Below are 26,936 nucleotides of genomic sequence, written 5' to 3'. Positions count from 1 at the left end.
GGAAGGAAGGAAGGAAGGAAGGAAGGAAGGAAGGAAGGAAGGAAGGAAGGAAGGAAGGAAGGAAGGAAGGAAGGAAGGAAGGAAGGAAAGAAGGAAAGGAAACAATAAGAAAAGACAGTCCAGACAGAAGAAATAGTGTGTGAAAATGCCAAGAGCCACAGGCTGCCTCAGACTCCGGAGTAGCAGAGACTATGGGGAGCACACGTGACAATGACCAAACTTAAGTAACAAAAAAAAACAAACTAATCAAAAACAGACTCACAAATGTAGAGGACAATCTGGTAATGGCCAGAGGGTAACGGGGTTTGTGGGGTTGAGAGAATGGGTGAAGGGTTAAAGAAGTACAAAGTAGTAATTGATAGACGGTCATGGGGATGGGAAGCACAGCACAGGGAATGCAGTCAGCAGTAATGTATGGGTAGGTGGAGAGCCAGAGGGAAGATAAAGTAATCGGGGGGGTCGTTTCATAAGCTATATGAATGTCTAACCAATGTTCTGTATACTTAAAACTAATAATAAAATAAAATGTTAAAAAAAGAAAAAGAATGAAGGAAGAAAACTTGAAAGGAGACAGGATGCTACTCACATGCAGAAAATGCTTGCCGTGGGTTAAAATTAATTTCTACAGGTTATGACAGAAAGAACAGAAATGGAAGGAAACAAGCACAAAATGAAATTCAACAGGAAGACATTTAAAGTTCTAAAAACTTCCTTGGACTTCAACATATTTGAGGGACTAATAAAGAAAGACTGCTTTGATTTATCCACTCTTAAAAGGTTTCAATTTAAAATTTCTACATAGTATACCGATGGAACAAAACCAGACACATGGAAATAAATACTAAAAAACTCAGGGCTAAGTTTTCTTTTTTGGCCTATGACAAAAGTGGTATTTCATTATAAAGAGAGGGATTATTTAATATTTATTGCTTGCCTATTTTTTTTTAAATTAATAGATTATTTTTAAGAGCAGTTTAGGCACAATACGGAAGGCATGATCCAGGAAGGAAAAAATAGCAAATTGAACTTTATTAACGTTAAAAAATTCTGCTCTGTGAAGGCCCTCTTAAGAGAATGAAAAGACAAGCCACAGACTGGGAGAAACACATATTTCCAAAACACATATCTAAAAAAAAATCCAGAATATACAAAGAACTCATAAAACTCAACAAAGGAAACAAAGAATCCAATTTAAAAATGGGCAAAGATCTGTACAGCCACTTCACCAAAGAAGAGATACTGATGAAAAATAAGCATAAATTATTTTAAAAACAGATCTTTTCATTTACACTATAGAGCTAATAACTATAAATTGATAAAAGCATTTAAGGTGACACATTAAAGTAAATAAATAAAAACAGATATTTTGTTAACATGCAACGGGAAAAGCTGTTCTAACCAAAATATAAAAGAATAAACAATAAAGCAAACAGATTGATAAGTTGTACAACATAAATGTAAAAACAGAAAACATTTTTCATCAGAGAGCATAATAATATTGTATACTTTTATAGTATATTTCACTTATTTTCACTGACTGAGTTTAAGAAATAGTCTCACTCCAAGACTGCAGTATATGAGGACTTTTTGGCCCTGCAAGCAGAGATTTTTCTACTGAATTAAAAGTAAGTAAAAGTCCCTTGTGTGTAAGAATATCCTTTCTAGGCTTAACTTTTTTTTTTTTCTTTCTTCTTTTTCTTTTTTTTTTTTTTTTTACCATTTTTCTGACAAGTTTTCTGTGCCTATGAACTAAAGTCTCGTCTTGTATTTTGGAACCAAACCAAATGTTTAATTAAAAAGTGAAATGAATATTCTTTTATATCTCACTTCTTTCATCTCAACCCCAAAGAGGCAAGAGTGGGAGGTGACAAGATGATAAATTAAAAACTCAGAAGCCCAGACATCTCCAGGGATTCACAACCTCCATACTTATCCCCGAGAGGCACAGCTGTGAGTCCCCTAGCCAGACTCTGCACCCTGAGGGACTGTAGATGGGAGTGCAGTGACCAGGGTTATTGACTCTTTACATAACATCTAATTATTTTCTAATGTAACACATATCTCAAAAGTCTGAGACTCGGCACCTACCTCTACTATTATGAACTAACAATGACATTCAGGTTATTATTCTGTTGAAGGAGTAGGTGTGCTCTGTTCCAATATGCTTACTTTTTTCTAGGCTTGTTGTTCTATAGAATATGTTCCTAGGCATCAAATTCAATTTCTGCAAAGAGTACACAGATTTCTGTGGTGAAGCAAAGTATTGGTCTGTTTAGCAACTGGCAAATCTCAAGATAGATTTTGATATGGTGCTTCATCTTTTTCGAGGTGGCACATATGGCAGGTCTAAAACTTTACAGATACTATAGTTGCATTTGGTATCATATATACCAGACTGTGTATAATAATAATGTTACCATAGATTTTCTTAATGTTATTTTGCTTTTCTCCCAACTCATATTTCTCACAAAATTATTCTAAAAATTACTTTTCTTCTGAAGATTCTTTATAGACTGTATCAAATTTAGCCTTTAAATGCAAGAACACTTTTGACTAATGGCAGAATAATCTAATCATGGGTATTAGAAAAAATTATATGACCCTGAAAGTGTCTTCAACATAATCTTATTTTTAAAAAGCAATCAGTTGGCACATGAGGACACTTATTTTAATATTTAATGTTGGAACTAAATCTACTTTATAAAATATATAAAGTATAAAATCAGAGAAAACTGCCTTGATTTCAACTAACCATCTATGAGACCAAAATTCAGAGGATTGTTTTGTTAAAAAGGTCCATAACACAAAAATCTGAAGGCTAAGTAAAGACCAAAGATATAGATTGGGCCCTAAAATCTCAGATTTATCATTAATATTTTAAAGTAGAAATAATTTGTATCACTTTTTAAAAGAAATTAGATTTAATAACATAAATTTAAAAATATATAGTATTCTCACTGAAGAGAAAAAAGTTAAATATTAATTGTAAATGTCCTAGTATTAATGAAAGCTATCATTAACATGAAGTAATTAAAATTAGGTGAAATCATGCTATGACTTGCATAAACATTCACATGTAATGTTATTTATGAACTAAATATACAGTCTAGTTGAAGAAAATAAGATCTACAAAAATACTTTAGAAACATTTCTTATAGTTAACTTCCAAAACCCTGTGTTCTACATAAAAACACTCTAGACATCTCCCTTCCATGATGAGGTAGAAAGAATAAAAAATGTATCCATTTTTTTGCACGCGTATTTTATCTCCAGTTAAGTGGGAGACATTTTTAAGAAATTATGTTTTCTTTTTTCTTTTTATTTACCCATTTCAGTGCCTAGTGTTCACTAAGTATACTCTATATGTTTCAAAACATATTTTTAAATGATGTTTTTACGATCCAATGAAATACTAAATTGGCAGCATGGACTTACTCTTTTCCCTCCTCTCTCTCTGGCCTCAGATCCCAGCCTTTTCCAACTATCTAAAAGACTGAGTTTTAAAACAGCAGTAGGTTAGTTCCATTCATATCTTTTGGCAGTCATTTATTTAACATTTAGATATTTTCCTTGGTTTTGCACACATTGGCTTTGATCCTTACATTTCCAATATTTCTGCTGAGGTTGAATCCTTCTAAGGAAGGTTTTCTCTGTTTATCCATAAATGCATGTATTTTGCCATTTGTGTACTCCAAGTTAAAGTAAAGATCGATACAGAGTTTCTTTGCTTTCTAATGTAACTGCAGATCACCAACAATCTTTGAAAGGCTCTCAGATAATCGAAAGAAATAAAATAGAAAATTTGTGAACAAATCTAAAGTTCATATTTTGTCTGGTTCCTCAAAATAAAAGAGAAAAGCTATTATTATTATCAATTATGTACCGATAAATATATAATGAATATTGCACACTTGTAAAGAAATGTTAGGTTATGCTAGGGGTTTTTTAAAATGCATTTATGTATTTTTCCAACCACTCAACGAAGACTGAGTATAAAATGGTAAGTAGTGAGATGGTAGAAGAAAAAGGCATGTGAAATTATTGTAATAAAACAGTTTGCAATGAAGGGTTAATTCAGGAGGCCCAGCTGGTCTAAGCTCTGCACATTCTCAAAAAGGCCTATTTCAGGAGGACTGGCCCCCGACTGGTTCCTGGGGCATAACTTTTCAGGCCTTAGAAGATCCTGCCTGATAACAGTGTTTAGGTATCTCTGAGGCCCTGCCCCACAGGTATCAGTGATTTGACCAGATAGTTTATGCTTACAATGTAATTCATATTAAATGCCTTTTTTTTGTATGCCAGAGGCCTTGGGCCACATAATATAAATGGTTTGACCTTTAGAGGGCTGGAGACTGAGTAACTAAGGGCAGTTACTGAAGTGCTACATACCTGTGTGACTAGCCACCAAAAAAAAACCCAAACCCCAAGGCTCAGTGAGTTTCTCTGGTTGGCACCACTTTGCAGATGCTGTTTTGTCCTTGCTGTGAGAATGAAGGTTGTCTACAAGACTTCTCTGCTTGAGGATACCTGGAAGCTGGAAACTGGTTTCTCCTGAGCCTCACCCTATGTACCTATTCCATTTGCTGATTTTAATCTGTATCCTTTCACTGTACGAAATCATGTCCACGAGAATAACAGCTTTGCTGAGTCCTGTGAGTCCTGCTAGTGAATCATCAAACTGTGGGTAGTGTGGGGGACCCCTGACATGGATATGCATATGGGTAGATGCAAGCACAAAAGGAGAGATAATTCTCCATAGAGATTCAGGAATGACTTTACATAGAAGGAGATGCGTGTGATCTGAATCTTGAAAAGGAAAGGAAGGAGATTCTCATTATGACTCATATCAAAAACAATGCTTCGTGATTTCACATCGATTATTTCATTTGGTCTTCACAGTATCATTGATGCAGGAATTATCATTTTCATCTTACTAATGAGGAAAACACATAGAAGGAATGGATGTAAGATTTCAAGATAGGTCTGCTATACTATAAAATCCATGTGTTTTCTACTATCCTGGGGGTTGGGAGGGCATGGAGTTTTCATCCTACGTGATCTGCTGAAGAAATTGCAAATACCTGGGAAAAGGTGGTGCTTGACAAAAAAAGCGTGTATGACAAATTTTGAACTTCACCCTGTAGATGATACAGATATATTGACATACTGAACAATTTGAAAGACAAAGATTTTTTGTTTGTTTTTGCCTTCAAAAGTTATAAACTGAGAAGCATAAGTTTAGAGTGATAAATAAAACAGATGTAAAGGTAAACATACTATCATGTAATTGAAAATAAGTTACTTATCGCACGTGACAAAAGCAGTGTTATAGAGATTCAAAATAAATGCATGGTGGTTGTCAAGAGCAGAAAATTTTCATAGGTTAAAGAACGTTCAGTAGAGAAGGGAAGAAGCATGCATTATATTTACACAGGTAATGGAGGAAAGAAAAGGAAAAGATTTCCAAAAATGTGAAGAAAAATAGTTAACGAGCTCTTCTTGTTGGCATAATAAGTAAGGCTCAGTTTCTTGCTCTTGAGGAGTTCATAATCTAGTTGTGGAAGGCTGCTGTGTAAAAAAATAATTTCAATCATTGATCATTATAAAAAAAGAGATATGAACAATGTTCTAGCAACTTTGGGGAAAGGAACTATTAATTAAGCTAAGAACAGTAAATCAGAACCTTCCTAGATTCCAACCCACTTGGCCGACACCAAAACCCATGTTCACATCCAGACAGGTGGCTTAGGTTCCCAACTTTACAACTTACTAGCTGTGTTATCTTGGACAAGTTACCTAAGTTCTATATGTAACAATTATCTGTAAAATAGAGAAATTTTAATTTACCAATTCACATTTTAAAAACTGACATTAAAGTAACTGATATGTAACAATGAGTAAGTGATATTTGGCTATTATTATTATTATACATGAAAATGAATGAAATTTAAATGAGCATTTGACAATGGCGTAGATGGAACACATTGTTAGAAGGGAAGAGTCAAAGTTACATTGAAGTAACAAAATTAGGGGGATGGAAGAATGTATCATGCTGTGAGCTCTGAAGTCTTATGAGACTTACTTTCAATTTTTATGTTTTGAGAAATCAGGCCATGGTTTAAATAAATGCAATATGAAATTTTAAGTGAGTGAAATAATCTAAGAATTATCTGATTTCTCTTACACAGTCATTATAAGGTAGTCTTTATTTTTCACAAAAGATTGACCCTATTGGTCACATTTTCCTTTTTAAATTCAATTCAGATTTTTGAGTACTACCTTTACTTTAAACCTTTAAACTCTTATTTATAGCATAAAATCACAAGTCTGATTTATAATTTTTAAAAAAATGTATAGCTTTTATGATTAAAAGTATTTACACTTAACTGATGATGTTGCATAGTAATTACTTACAGATCTGACTCACTCTCCTACCAAAACTGGACATTAAAGTTTTTACCACTTTATCTCTCCTAAAAATTGTTTTATTCTTTTCATCTATTACTTCAATATGCTCTTTAATCATATGTGTGAATCCTTTATATTTGAATTTACAGAGCAGGTCACATCTTTCCACGCTGACATGGAAGTAGGTGAATCCTGGTGACATTCCTATTACAAATATAAATGATAAATACCAAGTTAAAATCAGTAAAATTTTGGCACCTCACATAGATATATGGTTTTATTAGTGAAAGACTAACATAAAAAATATGCCTCCAGTTCCCTCAAATAACTATTACTGCTCCATATTCTGTGTAAAATACATTTTTCACAACCTACCTATGAAAGAATAGCAGCATATTTAGTCCTACTTGCTGTTGTTGAGTGTTGCTGTGAAATCAAGCTACTGAAATCCTTCTTCTAATTCTTATGGCATAAATGTTTATGATTAATGAAAATAAAGAAGTTAATATCATTAATATTACATTTATAAAGAAAAAAATATTGCATTTAGCAGGGGAAATTACTATATGGGAAGCAAATAAGATCATTGAAATACTTTAAACCATCAGTAAAATTTTCATATAATTTAGCATCAGTATTCTGGAACTATTAAAGTCAATAACTATCAGGCTAAGAAAAGTCATATGACTATTCCTTACCTCTGTCCTGTAGAATGGAAATGTACTTGATTAATGCAAATAAGAAACAAATTGTCAATGTATTTTACAATTCAAAGAAGAAACATACTAAACACTCTGGTGAGCTGCAGTGATTTTTGCTTCAATTTAATCCAACCCTAGCTTATTAAAATTTACTTGTAATTACCTGAGGGACAATGGGGGCCACTATGCTAAAAAGTTTGTTTCTATTCAACAGATATTTACAGATAGAAAAAAAAAAAAAGAGCTGTCTTTGTCTCTACTCTCATAAACCTTAACATTTGGATAAGAAAGAGAAAGTAACACCTAACTCTGGAAAATGGCAGAAGGAAATAAAAGCTGAGACTGTCTGCTTTAAATCTTTATAGCCTCAATTCTATCTGTCACACTGGTCAAGAGTGGTTAATCTACTTAAAATTTTGTGCCTAAGTTTCTTCATATTAATGTTGGTAATTATAAGAAAAACATGAGAATAAAATGAAATAAAATTTGAATAGACATCTATTTTTAGCAGTAGAGTTGACCAGCTATAGTTTTAAAATCTCAAATACATAACACCTAGAACTTCTGGACAAAATAAACATATAACACACCTTTTTAATAAATTACTGATCTTATAATAAGGAAAGAATCAAATGTATAAATACATAATTATAATAATGAGTAAGTTGAAGAATGGAAGTATGAGCAAAACATTTTGGAAACAAAGGAGGGAAATACTAATAGTGAGAGGAAATAATTATTTTCTAGTTATATTTGTATGATGTTGAATTAAAATATGCATACTAACATGTGCAATCAGCTATTGAAATTAATCTATTTGATAATTGTTCAATAGATATACAAAAGTGTGAACATAATTAAAAAATATAAAATATGGCATATCTTGTTGATTTTGAGCTTGGTTTTTCAATAAAATTTTACCACGTTCTTACTTTCACAGATATATTGTTTGTTTTTTTTTAAAGGTGACTTTAAAATCTCTATATTTAAAAACCACAGCGATGAAAAAGATTTCTAAGTTCCTCCTCTTCATCAAGATATTCTACTTTAGTGTGCATTTTCCAACCTGAGCTATATATACATCAAGTGTTTGAATATATTTTCTGAGTGAAGCCACTCTTATCTAAACTTTGCTGATAGAGTTAGTCACCCTTCTTGGAGGTGTTGAAAGACAAACTCATGGATCTCTAGGCACAATAGTTGAAATTGGTACTATCCAGAAAAAGAGAACAAAAGGTTCTCATTAAAGAACTAGAAGGGGTCTAGATTTTGAGAGAAGAGACTGAAAAGTGAGAGACAAACAAAATTCAGCTGTGATTCATTGAATGCTTGTGGAAGCTATTACCCTCTTGGGTTCCACATACAATGTTTTGTTTTCACATGTGTTTTAAATACCATCAGGTGACCAAATGCCTGATGTTCTTGATCTTGACAATAGTTTACTAGAGATTCTTAGGATAATAAGAATTTACTCTCAATGTTTTAAAGATGCCCTTAAAAAGTCGAGTAATAAACTAATGAAAATAAGTATAATTATAATGTAATTTTATTTTAGAAGCAGCTAAAGAAATTCTCAGAAAAATTATTATCTCTATCAGTTCAATGAAATGGACACAATTAAATCAGGAAGTAATGGAGCTTGAGGGAGAAATTATTTCCTCACAGAACTCTTTATTGAGAGTTGTTCAATCAACACTATGTAGAAATTTACATAAAGAGAAACACATACTCAAAGCCTTCACACAGTGCAAAAATACATTTTTTCCCTGTATTTTTTTAATAAATAAAAGAAAAGTAGAAATGCTAGCAGGAGTGGGAAAGGAAGCAGTCCGATACCCTAGAAATCACTGGCACAGGATGCCTCTAGGGACGGACTCATTGAGAAGAGGAGATTCTAGGTCTGCAGACAACCACACTCTTTTGAGAAACGAATCAATACTCAGTCTATCTTTGAGTCTGAGAAAGAAATAGATATTTCAAAATTGAAAGCTTTTAGGGTTAATACAATTACTTTCAGGAGTGGCATCCTCTAGTTACAAAGAAAGTCCTCACAGATGGCAGACCACTTTATGCCTGATTTGACATTTTATGGACACAAATTACCTGTCTTGAGCTCTGAACTTTAAAATACAAACCCACTTACCAAAGAGAGTGATTATAAAATGAGATAACTGAATTCGCAAGCTATGTGGTATAAAGAGCTATGATACACAGGTTTATGTCTGATTTCTCCCATCCTACTCCACTTGAACATATTATTTTTTTCATGCATAACATGTAAGAAGGAATTAAGTTAAATATTGGCTGCAAAAGTATGTAATCCTGTGTTTAAAAAAACAATGATAATATTAAATATTAAATCAAATCATTTTAATCTATTACAAGCAAATTGATGATCATTTTAAGAGTAAGACCTCTAAAGTATTCTTTTGATACCTGGACAGTATCAAGCCATCAACAACATTTAATCTTTCATATAGCAGTGAATAAAATATAGCTAACTTTTGGTCATTTTATTAATTCTGTATACAAGTACATCTCACTTTAAGTATGTGGAGTTGGGAGTTTTGCATTCCATCTCAGTGGGTTATGATCATAGATATATATAGGAATCCCTAAATGGATTCACTTGGTAGAAATTCTGTGCTAGCAGAGGCAACCACTGAGACCCTCTGCTGGTTCAATTAATACAAGTGTTCTTGTAATAAGCCAAGAGGTATTAAGAAATTCAGGGATCAATTAATTTGTAAGTTAACAATTTAGGTGAGCAACTACATAGACAATAATTCCTTTAAAAATACAAATCATGTTACTGTGACCATAAAAAGTATTTTCATGAGATGCTTAAAGATGCACCAATGACATTTATAGTCAGGGAAACTGAGTCAAGAAACAAATCCAAGTGAAATGAAAACCACCTTTGCCTTTTATTTCAATTAAAAAAAATATATACAGTTGAATGTTCAATTAACCACTAAGAATTGACCTCAAGGTATCTCCCAGTTTAATTACCTGGACCAAGATTAACGGTTTCTATTATGATTTTATTACTTGTTCCAGAAAATGCTTGCTCAAGGAAGATAGGCCGTAAACCAGTAAAAAACTTAATCATTTGCATCAGAAACTTTCTCCAAACCAACAGACTGCTCAAACAAGCTCTATTCTCTAATGAAACAACTTTATTAATAAATATTTGCTTCAAGACCCTCATCTTTCTAAATCCACCAATCTTAATCTACAGGGTCATGCATTCAGCTCAATCCCAATCAGATCCCTGCATTAAAAGAGTCATTGTAACTCAAGGTCAGACCTCAAAAGCCGGTAAATATCCATCAGTGGGTTCCTCTTTCTTAAAGCACTTACAGACTTTGTCATGTGGTCTGCTTTAGCGGAGGTAAAGAACTGAGCTTTGCTCTGTCAGGAGGTCACTTTGGTGGTTGGCCAAGATAGATTTAATGTATCTTCCACAGAACAAAACTTCAGACAGCCTCCTTCCTGATTCTAGGCCCCTAACCCCGCTTGTCTTAAAGCATTCACTTTAGAAAACTTGTAAGTACTTTCTCTGCCCCTTTGAGATGTAAATCTGTGTAAAAGCCTCTTTCCTCTTCTACTACCCAGGAATGTCCTCCTCAAAGATCCAGGGGCTATCTCTTTGAAATATAGTCAGCAAAGAAGATAGCGCCTCAACATCCCATTCTCTGTGGGGAGGGGTGGGACCTAACTCTTACACTGAGTAGCTACAAGTTGTGACAATATCTTCCATCATGGAAAGTCTACTAATTCTCTGGATAGGAACAATTAACAAACTCAGATAGCCTACGATCCTTGTTCTCTAGCTCATAAAACATTTCAGCCCTTTGTTTCAGCAGAGTTGAATTCATATTGGTTTCTGGCCTCTCTCCCCTATTGTAGTAACCTTGAATAAAGTCATCCTGGCCTGTTTAACTATGTCAGGTGCAATCTTTGTTTTGGCATGGTCTTTCATTTATTTTCTTACCCAAAAAGTATACATTTTTAATGCACAATTCAAACAATTTAAATATTCTTGAATTTAATGCAAAACTCAGACATGCTTGTTGAAGGGAATGTTAAGATTTCTAAATGTGATTTTTATTTCTAGTTGTACTTTATTCTTTTCTTCAGGAGAGTTAAGAAAATCTAATTAATTATCATTCAATAAATAAATATTTTGAAGTGATTTTAAATACATATACTTCATATAATACTATTTTCAAATATGTTATTTATAAATATGATGTAACAAGAAAGGTAAGGCACAGTTATGTGAGTTTCTCGGTAACAATATTTGCCATTCTTTACTGAATATTTAATAAGTGACAGGTATCGCAAAAATTCACTGTTATATAAGTATCTTATATAGTTATATTAAGTATTAAAATATGTATTTGAGGTCTACAGCCATGCTATCCTGAACAAGCCCGATCCTGTCTGATCTTGGAAGCTAAGCAGGGTCGGGCCTGCTTAGTACTTGGATGGGATACCAACTAGAAAGATCAGGTGCTGTAGGCATAAAATATAAAAAATAAAGGATGGTAAGCCAACAAGGTCCTTGCAATCTGTGAGGTCAACCAAGAGTTGCCTCGTCTAAAAAAAATTAAAAAAATAAAATATATATTTGATTAATATACAGAATCTTTAAAACAAATTTACTTGTTCCAGATCCTAAAATGAAATAATGTCTGACTTTCCATGAAAGTTAGTTCTGGTTTCTCTAGAGTTTTATCATGTAGAGCACCTGGCGAAACAGGTAAAGTAAAAATTGTTCACATCAAAGTCACTTTTTTTATTCAAACGAGTTCTGAGTGCCAAAAGAGTCAATTATACTGTTAGTTCTAGCCTTTTGTAGAAGGTACCATCCATGTCAGTGTTCAGGTGAGGAGTGGCCACCCCACACCCTGGTTGGTTTCCTCTCTCCCTGCCCTAGTCTTCGAGTGTTTCAAAGCATCCTAGATATCTGACCATCCGAATTGGCAATGTAAAATCCTTATGATATCTAATATAAAATCAAAATTTCAAAATTCCTGATACCATAACCATTAGTCTCATAAATAATTTTGTTTCACAAAATATGTCTTATTTTATTTTCATAGTCATATTAAAGAAATATCAATATTACATAAATTTTCTATATTTTAAATTTTTTTATTACTTTAATCTATCTGTCAAAAGATAACCACTTGAATCCTGCTCTCCTCCACACTAGCATTTTTATAGATAACATTTATCATCGGCATATATTCTATATGTATTCACTTTCATAGTTGTGACTTTTTGTTCTTTGGTGAATAAAAGATTTAAATAGTTAATTGCTAAACTCAATTAAAGGGCTAGATAAGATTTTAAGTGAGATATGATCCAGAAAAAAAATTAAAATGCAGTAGCTAATGCTTCCTTTCTAATTATACACATAACTAATTAACATCTTGACTTTAAAGGAGGATCTTATGCTCCTACAGTTTTAGCTTATTGTAAAACAATATTTTAGACACATGAAATGTTACAGTCATATATTTGAAACTTGCTGGTAACTTATTTTAGGTCATCGTGAATTGTTTTTCCAAGAACTCAGGAGGAAATTAATATTGTAGAAGGAATAAATCATTTTTTTAAAGTCATGCACAATTATTTCCACTCAACTATTCCCCATTTTTTTCTCTCTCTCCTTTTCTCTCTCTTTAAATTGTACCTTCATGAAAGGTATTACAAGACTAAGTGAGACATAAGCTCAGGAAGATGACCCATTTAAGGAATTTGTGGCTTGATGTAAAACGGGAAAAAAATATGTTTCGAAGCGTCCGATTTTCATAAAGAACCAAATATACTAGTCAGTGAAAGGTTATTACTTTACTCATAATATGGAGACAAAACTTCAAAGCCAAATTGAGTAACTGAAAGCTACATTTTTTAGAGGTACTTCTGCTGGTGTTGTCCCCCTTTATGGTGGGGGACAGTGAGGCTTAGAGAGGTTAAGTAGATGGGCCAGGAACACATCGCTGGTGATTGGAGGAGGTAAAGTTTAAACCAGGCATGCTGACTTCGCACACCCTCTTTTAATAACAACACTAATTTTTCCTCTCTGGAGAATAAGCTTACTCATTAGCTAAGTCATTCATTTAATAAGTCATTCATATGGTAACTCATTCATTAACCAAATCATTCTAGCATATCTGTCTTGCAGTATTTTGACTTAAATTTGTTCTTTGGTAAAATTCCAAATTGCTACATGTCATGGATCTTTGAGGTCTCTATCGGATAGTTAAATCTGTTTATACTAAAAACCTACTGTACTTTAAATTCTGGTCTAAAATAAAATATTTTAGAATTTGAATAGAGATTACATGGGATAAGGTAAAATCTAGAGCTTTAAATAGTCACTAAAAGTAGGATTGCCATTAAATCTCTAATTTTATTTATTTTTAATTTATTTTTTAAGTGAGGCAAACTTTGGTTGACCTCACAGATTGCAAAGACCTTGTCAGCTTATGATCCCTTATTTTTTTTATTTTTTACGCTTACAGTACCTGGTCTTCCTAAGTGGTCTCCCATCCAAGTACTAATCAAGCTCAACCCTACTTAGCTTCCGAGATCATACAGGATTGCGCTTATTCAGGGTAGCATGGCCATGGATGTAAATCTCTAATTTTAAACAAACATGTTGATGAAGGCATTCTTATATTCTTTGGTTAATATATCTACTAATTCTGCTGCATTCTTCAAAAACACTGAAGTAAAATAAACAAGGCAGAAAAAACTTTGATCATTTGATACTGAAGTACTCCCCTGAGGTTACTGAAGATGATCAGTATCAGAATATGTTAGTCCTTTTGACCATTCAAAGAAGTTCTGAGGCTGCATCTGGTTCTTTGAGGTTGAAGATTTTCCCTTTTACTAATTACATTTAAACCTATCTGACAAACATAACTGTTGGACCGGTTGCTAAAAGTTTGATTAGCGCATTAGAGAGCAATTGCATTATGATGTCATTGAGACCAAAAGAAAGCTACTGAAGGAAAAATGTTCATTGCATACATAATTAAATGGGTTTCATATCATAAAACTTCTCTCTAAGAATGAAAATTTTCCATACCTTAAAGTCTTAATAAATGGAAGACTATCTTGAAATGATTTGCTACAAATAAATCTTTGTCACAATGGTATGTCACAATCTCTGAAATGATTTAATAATCTCCTGTCCTTTCAAATTCTAACAGAAAAAAAGCCTAGTGATATTTTCTTTCTTATTAAAAATAGGTTATTATTATATAAAAGCAATCATACTGAACTAACCAATGTTATTTCTCTCTAAAACATGTAAACAGATATACTGAATTTGACTTTTTAGTTGATTTCGTAATTTAATTAAATATTATCTATTAAACATCTATTAAGTGAAAGGTACTGCTCCAGGAGGATAAAAGATGAAAAAGACACACTGTCTTCAGTCTAAGAGTTTCTGAGGAAGCAGTATGAGTGAAAAATCCAAGGGAAAGAATGTGTTATTGAGGGTTAAATGGAAGGACTGGGGGGTCTAATTTACAGCTAACCAATGCTTCTTGGAAAAGGTGATATTTGATAGGGGCTGTGGAGAATCAGGAATTTTGAGAGGAATCCTCTGCTTCATGACATTGTGATTTTTGAGTGGTCCTACATGATCAAGTCATTGAAATACTATAAGCTTTAGCAGAAGTAGAGGATGTTGACTTAGGTCATGGGGAAAGTGTTTAATTATCGTTATTTCTGCCATCTGCATGACACTGATGATCTCAGTGTGGTAATTAACTTTATGTGTCAGCTTGGGCATGCTGTAGTACCCAGATATTTGGTCAAACTCCAGTCTACACGTTGTTATGAAGATATTTGTTACATAATATTAACCTTTGAATCAGTAGACATTGGGCAAAGCAGATGACATTCCATAATGTGGGTAGGCTTCATCCAAGAAATTGAATGTCTTAAGAAACCACAAGAGGAAATTCTGCTAGCAGATTGCCTTTGGACTCAAGATTGCAACATCAACATTTCCCTGATCACCAGCTTGCCAGACTGCCCAGCAAATTTTGGACTTGTCAGACCCACAATTCCATAAGCCAATTTCTTAAAATAAATGTCTCTCCCTCTCTCCATTTATCCATCTATCCATCCACCTACACACACACACACACACACACACACACACACACACTACTATTCCTCTTTCTCTATAGAACCCTGAATAATATAATCAGGGACCCTAATGAGGAAGTTACTTTTCAACTAAAGAAATTTTATATCTTTCTATATTTACATTGTAGCAGAGGACTCAAATATAGAACACAGAGCATCTGAATAAGAAAAAAGAAATGGATAAAGACAGAGAAACTGCAGCAAGTTTCATTTTAAGTAAAGTGGACACCCACATTTTGCAGAACATATGAGAAATAAATGTCTCAGAAATATATGAGAAATAATTAATGAAAACTATACATTAAATGAGTTTTCAGTAACAGCTTAGGAAATGGCTTTGAATAATTGTCCTGGGAAAACAGAGATGCACTTTGGTCCAGACTGATATGAGGAATGGATAGTGGTCATACATGGAAGACAAACTGTGGGACTTAATCAAGCAAGGAGAAGGATACGAGTGAAGAGTCCTAAAGCAGTTCCCTAGCCACAGTGGCAAAGTTCCTTATAAATAGTAATTTGAAAAGGTAAATCATGATCTCCTTCTTCCCCTTCTCAATAAATATTTTGTCATCCTCCTGGCCTCAGTTCCATGTAAGTTTCCCAGAGAGACTTTCCCCAATTCATGCTGAGAGTAACCCATACTAAATTCTCTCCCCTACTAAATAGTTCTGGAGTGTCAGATATTGCATTTATTGGTAGGTTACTGATTACTGTCTACTGCCAAATAGCACATGAGCTCCCATATACAATATGCCACATGGACTGTATCTGTTTTTATTCATCTAGCATCATGCCTGCACATAACAAACATACTCAATGTTTATAGTAATGAATAGATGAATGGACATTGTATAGTCAGCACAATGGATGCTTTAGCTAACTTAGATAAAATTCATATAAATCTCATTCCATGTCTCAAATTTCTTTGACTCCAAGACAACTTTACCCACCATATTTCTGAAATCTAGCCATGTAATAAAATCAATAATTTGTGACATTTTAATTATCTTTGGATTTTTTTCCTTATTCTTATATAATTGATAGTGTATCGGATTTGATAAAATGCAATGTATGTTTGGTCTTCATCTAATCAGATTTCCACCTGTAACATATAGTAATCTGATTTATTAAAGCAATGAAAGCAGTTACTTTTAAGAATATTTCTTAACTTTTTGATTTATAGACACAAAACTTCAAAGGAACCACTAGAAAAAATAGATCAGATTATTTTTAGAACTGTAACAATTTATTAAACCATGCAATTTTTGTTCAAAGAGCTTTGAACAAATTATTACTATTATTTTAGATCAGAATGAGGTAACATAGAAAAAACTGGAAGCTTCAACTTGGAACCTAATTTTTAAATTCTCACACTTGTGATATTACAACACTATATCATTTATAAAAGACAACAATTACATAAATGTAAATATGGTACCTAAATATAACAACTGAAAAATCTTTCTAGTTAAAAAAGGTTTTTAAAAAAATATGCATATACATTCACAGACTTATATGTATATATAAAGTCTTGTATGATTCTCACAAGGATTCTAAGGAATAGGTACTTCTGGTATTATTATTAATATTCCCTCCTTTCACAATTTTGGAGGTTAAATGCTTTATCCACAGTCCCAAGGCAAGAAAATGAAAAAGCCAACATTAAATGCAAATTTTCGAACTCTAAAATCTAATTTTTTCCCCAAACCACTATAGCACAGCGTAGAAAGCCAAAAAAGAAATGAGAATTTCATCATTCATTACAGCTCGCCGAAAGCAGAAAAGTAATTAAAATAAATATGTGTGAAATATCCCTATATATTACAGTACTTCTTAAAAAATGAATTATCTACTTTTTTCTGCATATTCTATATTCAATATTGAATTGAACTAGTTTTTTTTTGTCCATTTGTGACTCTCTTGCCTTATAAACACTTTCCGGAAAATTACTTTAGGGAATGGTCATATTTTCAATCACGAGAACGCATTAGATGTCTGAAACTTAAATTATTCTTTAGTATTTTGAAATCCCCAAAGGACCTTGGCAAGGAGAACCATTGGTTTGGCAGGGGAAGAGTGTGTGCTCTGGACTGAGATCTTTCTTCTTCATTTTCCTTCTTTTTTTCTTCTCCTTCATCGAGGTTAAATGAAGAACAAGCAAAGCTCTACAAGGATTTCTTACAACCTATTTTAGGATTTCCCATGCCAGCCAGTAAATATCTGTTGAATGAATGCCCCTTTGAATAAATGCTTCTAATCCATTAGCAGCTCTCATTAATATCTTGCATGCAATACAGCACACTTGTAGCAGGCAGGAAAAGATGAGAAGAACATAAGACATTCTGCTGTCTGTACAGAATTCTAAACTTTAAAAGAAGGATGTGATGAAGAGCCCTAAGAGCAGCTTTCTTTAGAGCAGCAGAAAGTAATTGTTATATTTCAAATCAGAACTTCGTGGACACAAACAGAGAAAGTCTTCAGAGAAACTAGAGTTCATAGTCATAATGAATTTTTAGTTTGAAAGCCTCTCAGAGGGATCACATTGCAGAGTATCTGTCTTTAGGGCATTTCCAGTGATCAAAGTACTAGACCAGTGGAACATGACGGAATATCAAATTCTGCTTCTGTTTATACCTTCACAGGAACTGGTGGCCTCATAAACACTAGTTAACTCACATAAGCCTTAAAAAATATTTTATTTTTCAGCAAATTTTAATGTGCAGCTATGATATAAGTGTTATCAAGTAAGGTTTCATGGGTAATTGCCACCCTCCTCATCAAGAAGCTTTTGCCAGTTTGATGGTATCTGCGTTTCTTTAAGAGATGAAAGCAGTGCATTTCACTACGGCCTCTCTCAGTGATTGTCAGTTAATAAAAATTAATTAGACACTTTACTGGTACCTCTGCTAGAGCTTCAACAAGCTCAATACTTGGATCCCATTGGATCTTTTCATGTTTCCCAGCATTCCAAAGCTTCAGAGATCTGCAATAACATCTATTCTCTTGGTTCATAAGGTTGGCCTACAGTGCAAAACAGTTATTTTTTTTTTTATTGTTTTCACAGTAGTTAAATGTTTTGAGAAATAGTATAACTGTTTTCTTAATATGTTGCATGTGAAGAGTAAACTTGGCATATGTCCCTAAAACTATATCTATCCATAAAACTTGCAGATCTAATTTTAATAAGACCTGTACCAACTCATAAAAAGGGAGAGCTGATTATAAATAAAGTAGCAAATAATGTAGAATAGAATATAAATTCTTCAAGTACAGTAACCCTGTCTGTGTGGTTCCTGGTATGTTTCCAAAGCCTAACACAAAAACTATTCTAAACATCATTTGATTTGTTTGAAACCTTCTGTGGATGAAGAGTATTATCTACTATCTAGTCTCTCTCAACACATTTGTGGCAACTCAAAAAACTGGCTTATTTTTAAATTCATAGACTTTCAGTTCTAGATGGAGAATATTGATAACTGAAAATTACTTGGGCATAACTAGGAATAAACAAACCACTGGTAATTTTCACACACAAAGCTGTAGACTTGGGCAATAAGTATCCAGGTATATGGGTATGTCTTATTCTTTTGGACAGTGAATATATTGTTGATAAAGTATCTACAAATAAATAGAAACTCTTTATGAAAAAATATGGGACTTATAACTGACAATATAAAAACTTTGCATAATTAAAGAACAATTTCATTAATTCAACACACATTTATGTCTCATGGTAGAACCATGGTGTTGGAAATGTGTATCCATTTGATAACAAACTGTGCAACATTTTATTATTTCTCCGCAAGACATCTCATTTAAAAAGGGGTATCATTATCTATATAAGCATCACTTGCTTGGGGGTTTCTCTTCAAGTTTATTATATAGAAATGGTAAATGATAATATAATTAATGCACCAGAGAATAATAAAAATGTTTAGTCGATTCAACTCAACTCCTAATTATTCTGCAAAGAAACCTTATAGTGTTGACTAGACACTGAAGTTTCCAGAAACAAAAACACCCATGTCCCTACCCTAACTTACTGTTTTACCTCAGCAAGATTAAGCCACATCTCTTACATACTCAACTTAAAAAGGCGCTACAACTTTCTACAACAAAGTCATATATAACAAAAGCCTTGTAAGTCCAAAAAGCCAGTGGATTACAGCTGGAGATATTTGTTTTAAGAAGAAGAAAGAAACAAAATTAGGGCAGAGAAGATGTCTTGAGTAGATTCACAGCACAGTTTAACACCCAACTGAGATGAAACTAATCGAAATGGCATTTTGTAGAGCAGAAGTGGCAAACCAGGGGTTATGATTCACAATATTTACAAAGGCTTGAAAGAGTTTCTGTTTTCCCATAATGGGTCACATACAAATGACTCTCTCAGTTATAGAGTCACAGATATTGCAAGGGATCCCTCTAGGTGATTGATTCCAGGTCTGAAAATGAAAAGAAAAAGGTGAATGATGTCTGAAGAGAAGGGACAGTTTCCAGAAAAGTATAGAATGCTGCATTTATAGTTAAATTTATAGTTTCAGAGGGTCCAGGGTGCCCTTCCAAGACAACAGGAAGAAGCTGAAGGCCAGCCACTTGGGACTGAGCCCACTAAAAGAGAGTCTATGATCCAGGTCCCAAAGGTGTCATGTGAGTTAGGATGGTCCTATCCTCTACTTCTGAAAAGATTAAGGATTCAACTGTAAAAAGCAGAAAAAATAACTGGAATTTGAAAATCATCAAAATAACCACATCGGAAACCATTGCTAATATACTTCATTTGTCTCTAGTTTACCCCATATTTACTACCACCCTCTAGGTACACATACTCTCTTTCAAAACTCCGTAATTTTTACTAAACATGAAACAGTATGAAAGTCATAGTGCATGTTTAATTTATTCTTACAAAGATTACTGTAGAAAGGAAAAAAAGAGAAAAAAGCTGAAGGCAAAAATAATATGTACTAAAGTGAAGAAATGATAGGATCAATTATTTTAAAGAATAATAATAATTATAATTATTATTGCCATTATTGTTATATTGATAAATGATATCTGGGAACATATACCTTTTAAGGCACTCTAGTAAACTGCAAATGTATCTTTGCTTTATTTTTACAGTGCTGTTTTAAACTTACCCTGTCACATCGGACTACCCTGACACAGAGAACCGATGGTACCAGACATAGTACCAAGTTGATAGTCTAAAAACTCATTTACCTACTCTTGAGTGTGTAGATTTTCTTGTGCTTTCTCCTGCATCACTGCCTCCTTAAATTTTTCATTCTATAAATCCTCACTTCATGGATCACCTCCTCAAAGAAGTCTTCACTGCCTCTCCCAATGGCTTGTTATAATATCCCATCCATAATTCTAGGACTGCAATTCTACAGTATTTTTTATAATTGGCTATTTATTTGTCTCTCTCCTACTTTTCTAACAATTCTTTGCCGTCTACAAGTAGGGTGTTTTCTTAGATACCAAAGGAATAAAATATGTTGAAAAGATTAACATAAGATTCGGCTAATGTGCTACGCAGAGAAGCAACATTAGATATTTCTGTAGTTATTTAGATTCAAAACTGGTTCAATCAAAACTCCAGAAAAAATAGAAGTACACACTTTCATTTTCTTTGAGGATAAAACATCTGTAACCAAAATGAGACAGCTGTTGAAATGACTTCACAATGATATTAATATGTAGAATAATTATGAAAAATGGAGCAATCTGTTATTAAAAACAAAAATGGATGAATTAGAGACTTTATCACTGGAATTTTATGTAATAGAAGATCATCAACCATTATAAAGATTTTTATAATCTTTAGAATTATATGACATACTTTCATAACCAACATTTTACCTTTATGGTTTTATCTTCTCATAATATGCAGGAAAAGATATTATTTCTATTTATGTGTGAGGAAAATTAAAATCAGTGGTGAAGAGGTTTTCAAAGCTGAGGCTCAGTGCTATCAGGCAAAGTAAAAATTACAACGAATGGCCAGAAAGGTCATTATCTAAGAAAACTTGCACACAGAAAATAACCTTGGAAAGAAATAATAAAAAGTAAAATTTATTTTATAACGTAAACTTATTAATATCATTTAGACTAGTGTTAGAACTAGGTAAGTCAGGTTCTCTTAGGTCTGCCGCCATGTTAGAGTATCTTTCTTCCATCTGTACCAATAATGACAACAGAAAAATGTACAGTTAGCAAAGTTTAGAAATAAAAAAAAAAGTGTTCTGAGGGGTTGGGGAAAAAGACAGACAAAAATAAAACAAATACATTAGAGGAAACTCTGAACTATGCAGAAGATTATTAGTTGATTGCATCAGAATTTAACTATTTTGCTTGCCTACAAATCAGTCTAACGATTGTGGTTCAGAATATTGATAAGCGTTGAGATTTAATTTTTAGAAATAATGACAAAAAGAGATGAATGTGATGCATTATCAAAAAAGTATTCATAAAAGACCTGAATTTACTTCTCGCCATGGTCAAACTAATGGGAGAAAGCGACCACAAGAATCTGGGCAGACAGAATAATCTGTTTTTGACATTAAGAGGGCAGATGAATACCATGGCTAGGGTAGCTAACATCAACAAGAAGGTAGACAGAAGGGTTAATGGTGTTATTACTCACTGGAGTGACTCCAAATAGAAAGGGTCTGATGTAAAGAGAAGCCTGTTGACTTTCTTGATAAAGGAAAAAATAAAATTAAATTAAATTAAAAAAAAACCACACACCCAAAATTTCAACTAAGCACAGAGACCTAACCTATAGCTAGCTACCCACCTCTATTTTCACCATGCCCACTTCTTCTATATCTATTGCCACACTGGCCTTTATTCAATCCCTGTAAAACAGAATACTGCTTCTTACCACAGGGCTTTTGCACATGCAGTTCTTTTGGCCTAAGTTGCATTCTCTGGTCTAAGTAACTCCTGATCTTTCTTCAAACATTAGCTCAGTGGTCTTCTTCCCAGATAAGTCTTCCTTGATCACTCTGACCAAGTCAATTGCCTTTTATTACACCTCACAAAATCATGTGCTTCTCCTTTGCAACCTTATCACAGCTGGAATGATAAATGTTCTCTATGTAGTTTTTAAAATAGTATTTGCTCCTCCATAGTGAACTATAAGCTTTCTGAGGACAAGAACTAAAATTAATTTCAGATTTTATCTGTTCTAGTCATTCCTGACTAGTACAGGAGCTAGAATTTGTTCTAATCTTCTGGTTGACTTTAAACAACTTCATCCCCATTCCCAAGGCCAGCTGATCTTTTGCTGGAGAGTCTACATTCCTTTCTTTATGCTAAAATTTCATTCTTAATAAAAAACAACAACAACAACAACAAAACAAAGAGAAGGCATTGAGAACTTTTAGAAAGGAAAGAATCAAAGGCAATATTTTGATATGGGGAAGATTGTCTATATACACCAGACCCCCCTTCTATAGTTATGGATGATTTGCTCAATTCATCCCATAAACCAGGCTGCTCAAAGAACTCCCGAAATCTCATGCTTCATTCTCTGGAAAATTCATTCAAAATAATGATAAACAACTGGTAATATTCATATTTCATATCTCTTTGTAATATTTACATTTTAGCAGAGCACAAAAACTTAAGCTAAAAAGAACAAATGTTTACTTGTGAGATTTCAAACCATTAGTGGACCTTCTCAACCCTCAAGCAATCAAGATGCACAAATTGTTCGGCTCACCAAGCAGAGCATCTTGCCTTTCCTGAGGAGTCCCATATCCCAGGAAACACGTTCCAGGATACGGAGCTTAAGACAACAGTCTTTGATGATGTGTACTGATGGCAGGGGAAAGTATGGCACTCCAACATTGGCCCCAAATATAGGAGCTGGAAGCAGTGCTGTTTTCAGTTTCGAATGGATGTAGCATAGATGATTCACCTTCTATGGTCCCTCTTGCTGTTTTTTACCCAACTGCTGATACTGACAACCGTGATTTGCAGTTCACAGTATTGGATCATCCATTGCTGCATCACTCCAAAGGATACAACTTAAATGCATTGTAATCATGAGTCTTAACAGTCTGTTTTTTTTTGAGTATTGCTTAACTGTTATGCTTTGTATCAAGACAGTACTAGTTTAATTTTTAACATAATTAATATTGTGACCATGTTTCCCAACTGTTCACATAGTGAAAATAATAATGGTGATACCTAAGGCAACGCAATCCAGACATCACTGAAAAAGAAGGCTAAACAACAATGGTATTTTAATGACAGGTGAGAGGATACATAAAATTGGATTAGAAAGATAAATAACCAAAAGAGCGCATACTTCACAATAGATTTTCAGTACAGTGAAAAGGGGAATGTGAAAACCTATGGAGACTGAACCTCTCGTGTCAGCATAAGACAGACATGTGTTTCTAAGTCAATCAAAATATTTTGTCTCCCCAAAAGACACCAACATTCAATGAAACGTAGCAGCTATTTAATTAGTTTGCGTGTACTACACAAGTGAATACACATTATCACACCACACAAACATTGTTATATTATTCAAACACATGTTCTCATCTCATTCTCTTGATGGCTCAATGAAACCAAGTTACCACTTCCTGAATCAGAGGTTGCAACTAAATTGTTCCATGGGTGAATGACAACAGATATACTGGCCTTTACAACATAAAACTAATTTTTGGCAGATCTTATTAACGATCATCTTTCTGTAATATATCAAATGATGTGTCCAATCAGGCAACAAAAATGTCAAAAATGGTCTTCCTAGCTCTAACATATTTTGCTCTGAAAAACGGAGTTTTAAATTGGCAGTCTGACTTCTATGAAGATTTTAATAAAAGCACAGAAAACAAAAAGAAATTTGTTGGTTGTTGATATATTGTCCAAATGCATACTAGACTTTGCTCACCTATCTGTATATGTGTCAGAAAGCACAAATAAAAATTTCAGTAAATTCCACTCAGACTATAAACTCTTTATTCACTCCCCTCCCCATCAAATTACCTTCTAAATGCCCCCTTTGCCTTGTATACAACACTGCTTAATGGGTGTGATTTGCATTCCTGTGACACTAAGGCTTTCATCGTGAAAGTTTTGGTCAGTCACTCTTCGGTTGCCTCAGTACATGCAAAATCACTTAATGAGAGTTTTTTTGAACTCAAGAGCTATGGGAAGAGATCATACTCACAGACAACATGGTTATTATGATTGTCAGCCATAGAAAAGATGTTAAAATGTTGATCTGCTATAGGATTATACTTTCAGAGTGTGGGAAAAGGAGAATGTCACTCACTGATTTGGAAGTACACTGAAGATGAGAATAGAGAAAAAGATTACTTAAAATAGAATTATATATGCCACTCTACCAAAAACGTTTGATGATCTTTGAAAAGACCAAAAGCACCTAGAAAGAGATAAACTGACTGCACTCGAGTCATTCAATGCTATGTGTAAGCTGTGACAAAAACTCAAAAGGAAAAAAAAAAAATTAGATTTTTTTTTGAAACAAGACTACTTAAGAATTAAATGGAAATTTTACCAGAAAAGGGCGGACAAATTTAAATTCTTTCTCAATTTCTTTACTAAAATCGTTACTTATTTGGAAACCAACTTTGATTTCACAAGTCAAAATTACCTTTTACTTGCAAAGCCTGTTCCCTGAGAAAGAGCTGCTTCTCTTGTGATGTTATCCAATGTACTTTCGAGTGCTTAAAAATGCCAAGCATTTTAGGCACAGATAGTTGGTATGATGAATTTATAGACATAAAGAGCCTAATTAAAAAACAGCTGGACTACCAAAACAAACCTGTAGGTACAAAGTAGATGAGCATTTTTGGAAAGCTGGAAATTAATTTCTACAAGTCTAAAACCTGCTATTACCAATAAGTAAAATCCTAAGTATCCCATGCTCCAATACCTTTGTGAAAAGGATGCTTAGTTTGATGTCATCACATAGGACTGACACGAGGAATCTGTCATGCAGCTCTAATAAGAGCAGAACTGCAAGTCAAAATGAAATTTATGTTTGACTGTATGCAATTTTACCACTATACAAAATAAAAGAATGATGTCCTCAAGGCTGTAGATAGTCCAGAGAATTACTGGTTAAGGAAACAAGGAGTAAAAATACCCTACTGTACTATGAAACAGAAAACAGCAAGTTAGTATTTTTATTACAGATAAATAATATCTAATTAATTAGTCCTATTTTTATGTATTTTCCTTTCTAAAATTCTTGCATTTATAAATGTTAAGACTACATAGTCATATAGCCTACAAATTTTTTTTACAGGCAACAAAATATTTTAATTTTTTAAAATTAATTAATTAATTAATTAATTATTTTAATCGAAGAAATGATTTAAATGTTTTTGCCCCGTCTACCTCCCCCTTCCCTTCTCCTCCTTATGCTCTGGTAACCACTAGTCCATTGTCCATGTCTATGAGTCTCTGTTTGTCCTGTTCATTTGTTGATTTTAGGTTTATATCCCACATATAAGTGATATCATGTGATTTTCAACATTTTCTGTCTGACTTATTTCACGTAGCATGATTATCTCGAGGTCCATCTATGTTGTCACAAATAAATCTCCAATCATTTAACAAAAAGTTAAAATAAATTGCTGTATCTAAGAACAAAAAAAGTTACAAATATATTGTTATATTTTATACATATTTGATTGATTAGTTTTACTATTTAATTACTATGGATACTGTTAACTAGTCTTTCTGTTTTATTTAAATAATAGCATTTGTATAACAGAAAAGTAAATAATATGGAATAATATATCATTTCAAGGATCACCAATATTTCATAATTTTGTTAAAGCTGTAACACATGTGTAGAGCCATTGATTATATAATGCTGTCATGTTTCCATCTTATCTGGCATAACTGCATCTTAGGTGTTCTCCTTACAAAATAATAACTCTGATCAGTAAGATCATCTCCTCTTCTCAGGACAAGTCACTCCCTCAACTTGATATACACTTTCCTTCTAGATGATTTATGATTTACATCCAATGCTACTCTATCAATAAAGGCTTTTGGAATCAAAGCAATCAAAATTAATAACTCTCTTTAGATATAGCTTTCCTATAATTGGTTGATACTATAGGTATTTGTGTACATGCAAATCTTCCTTATGAAATGTAAACAGTCCAGGGTCAGGAACCAGATCTCGAGTACCTTCACATACATACAGCACCTTTCCTAAGTGCAGTCCTGTAATTAATAATGATTAAATGTGTCTTTGTTGCATCTGACAATTAAATAGAACAAAACAACTAAATCACGAATCGGCATGCATGCAGATAAAATCAGCAATTGTAAACTTTATCTGTTTCCTAATCAGCATCTTTGCTCTTGTTTTATGAAGTACAACTATCTTGTTTGATTGCCTTCCAAGTTCTGATTGTTATCCAAAAAAAATAAGATGAAGCCAATCAGATTTTATTTTATTAGTTTCATTTATGTAGATGAGAGATTGATTATATAATTAAAGAGAAATCACATAAAATACTCCTGTACACAGAATCTATGTGAAAAACACAAGGAAAAATGAAGAAAGTTATACCTGATGATGAATTTATTCCTATATCAAAAGAGAAGGCGAGAATATATTAATGACATGACAAA

At 33.2% G+C, this 26,936-nt stretch overlaps 1 protein-coding gene and 1 pseudogene across 5 annotated transcripts in view; one reads left to right on the top strand and one right to left on the bottom strand.

The window, feature by feature from the left end:
• FAM155A (family with sequence similarity 155 member A) overlaps nt 1-26,936 on the bottom strand; it is a 557,048-nt gene that overhangs the window by 230,667 nt on the left and 299,445 nt on the right. The window lies entirely within an intron of this gene.
• On the top strand, nt 11,521-11,639 carry LOC112477825 (annotated as a pseudogene).

This window comes from Pteropus alecto, unplaced genomic scaffold (assembly GCF_000325575.1).
Source record: "Pteropus alecto unplaced genomic scaffold, ASM32557v1 scaffold13, whole genome shotgun sequence".
Taxonomy (NCBI): domain Eukaryota; kingdom Metazoa; phylum Chordata; class Mammalia; order Chiroptera; family Pteropodidae; genus Pteropus; species Pteropus alecto.
The sequence above is the reverse complement of the archived record's forward strand: the minus strand, read 5'-3'. Positions and strand labels throughout refer to the sequence as shown.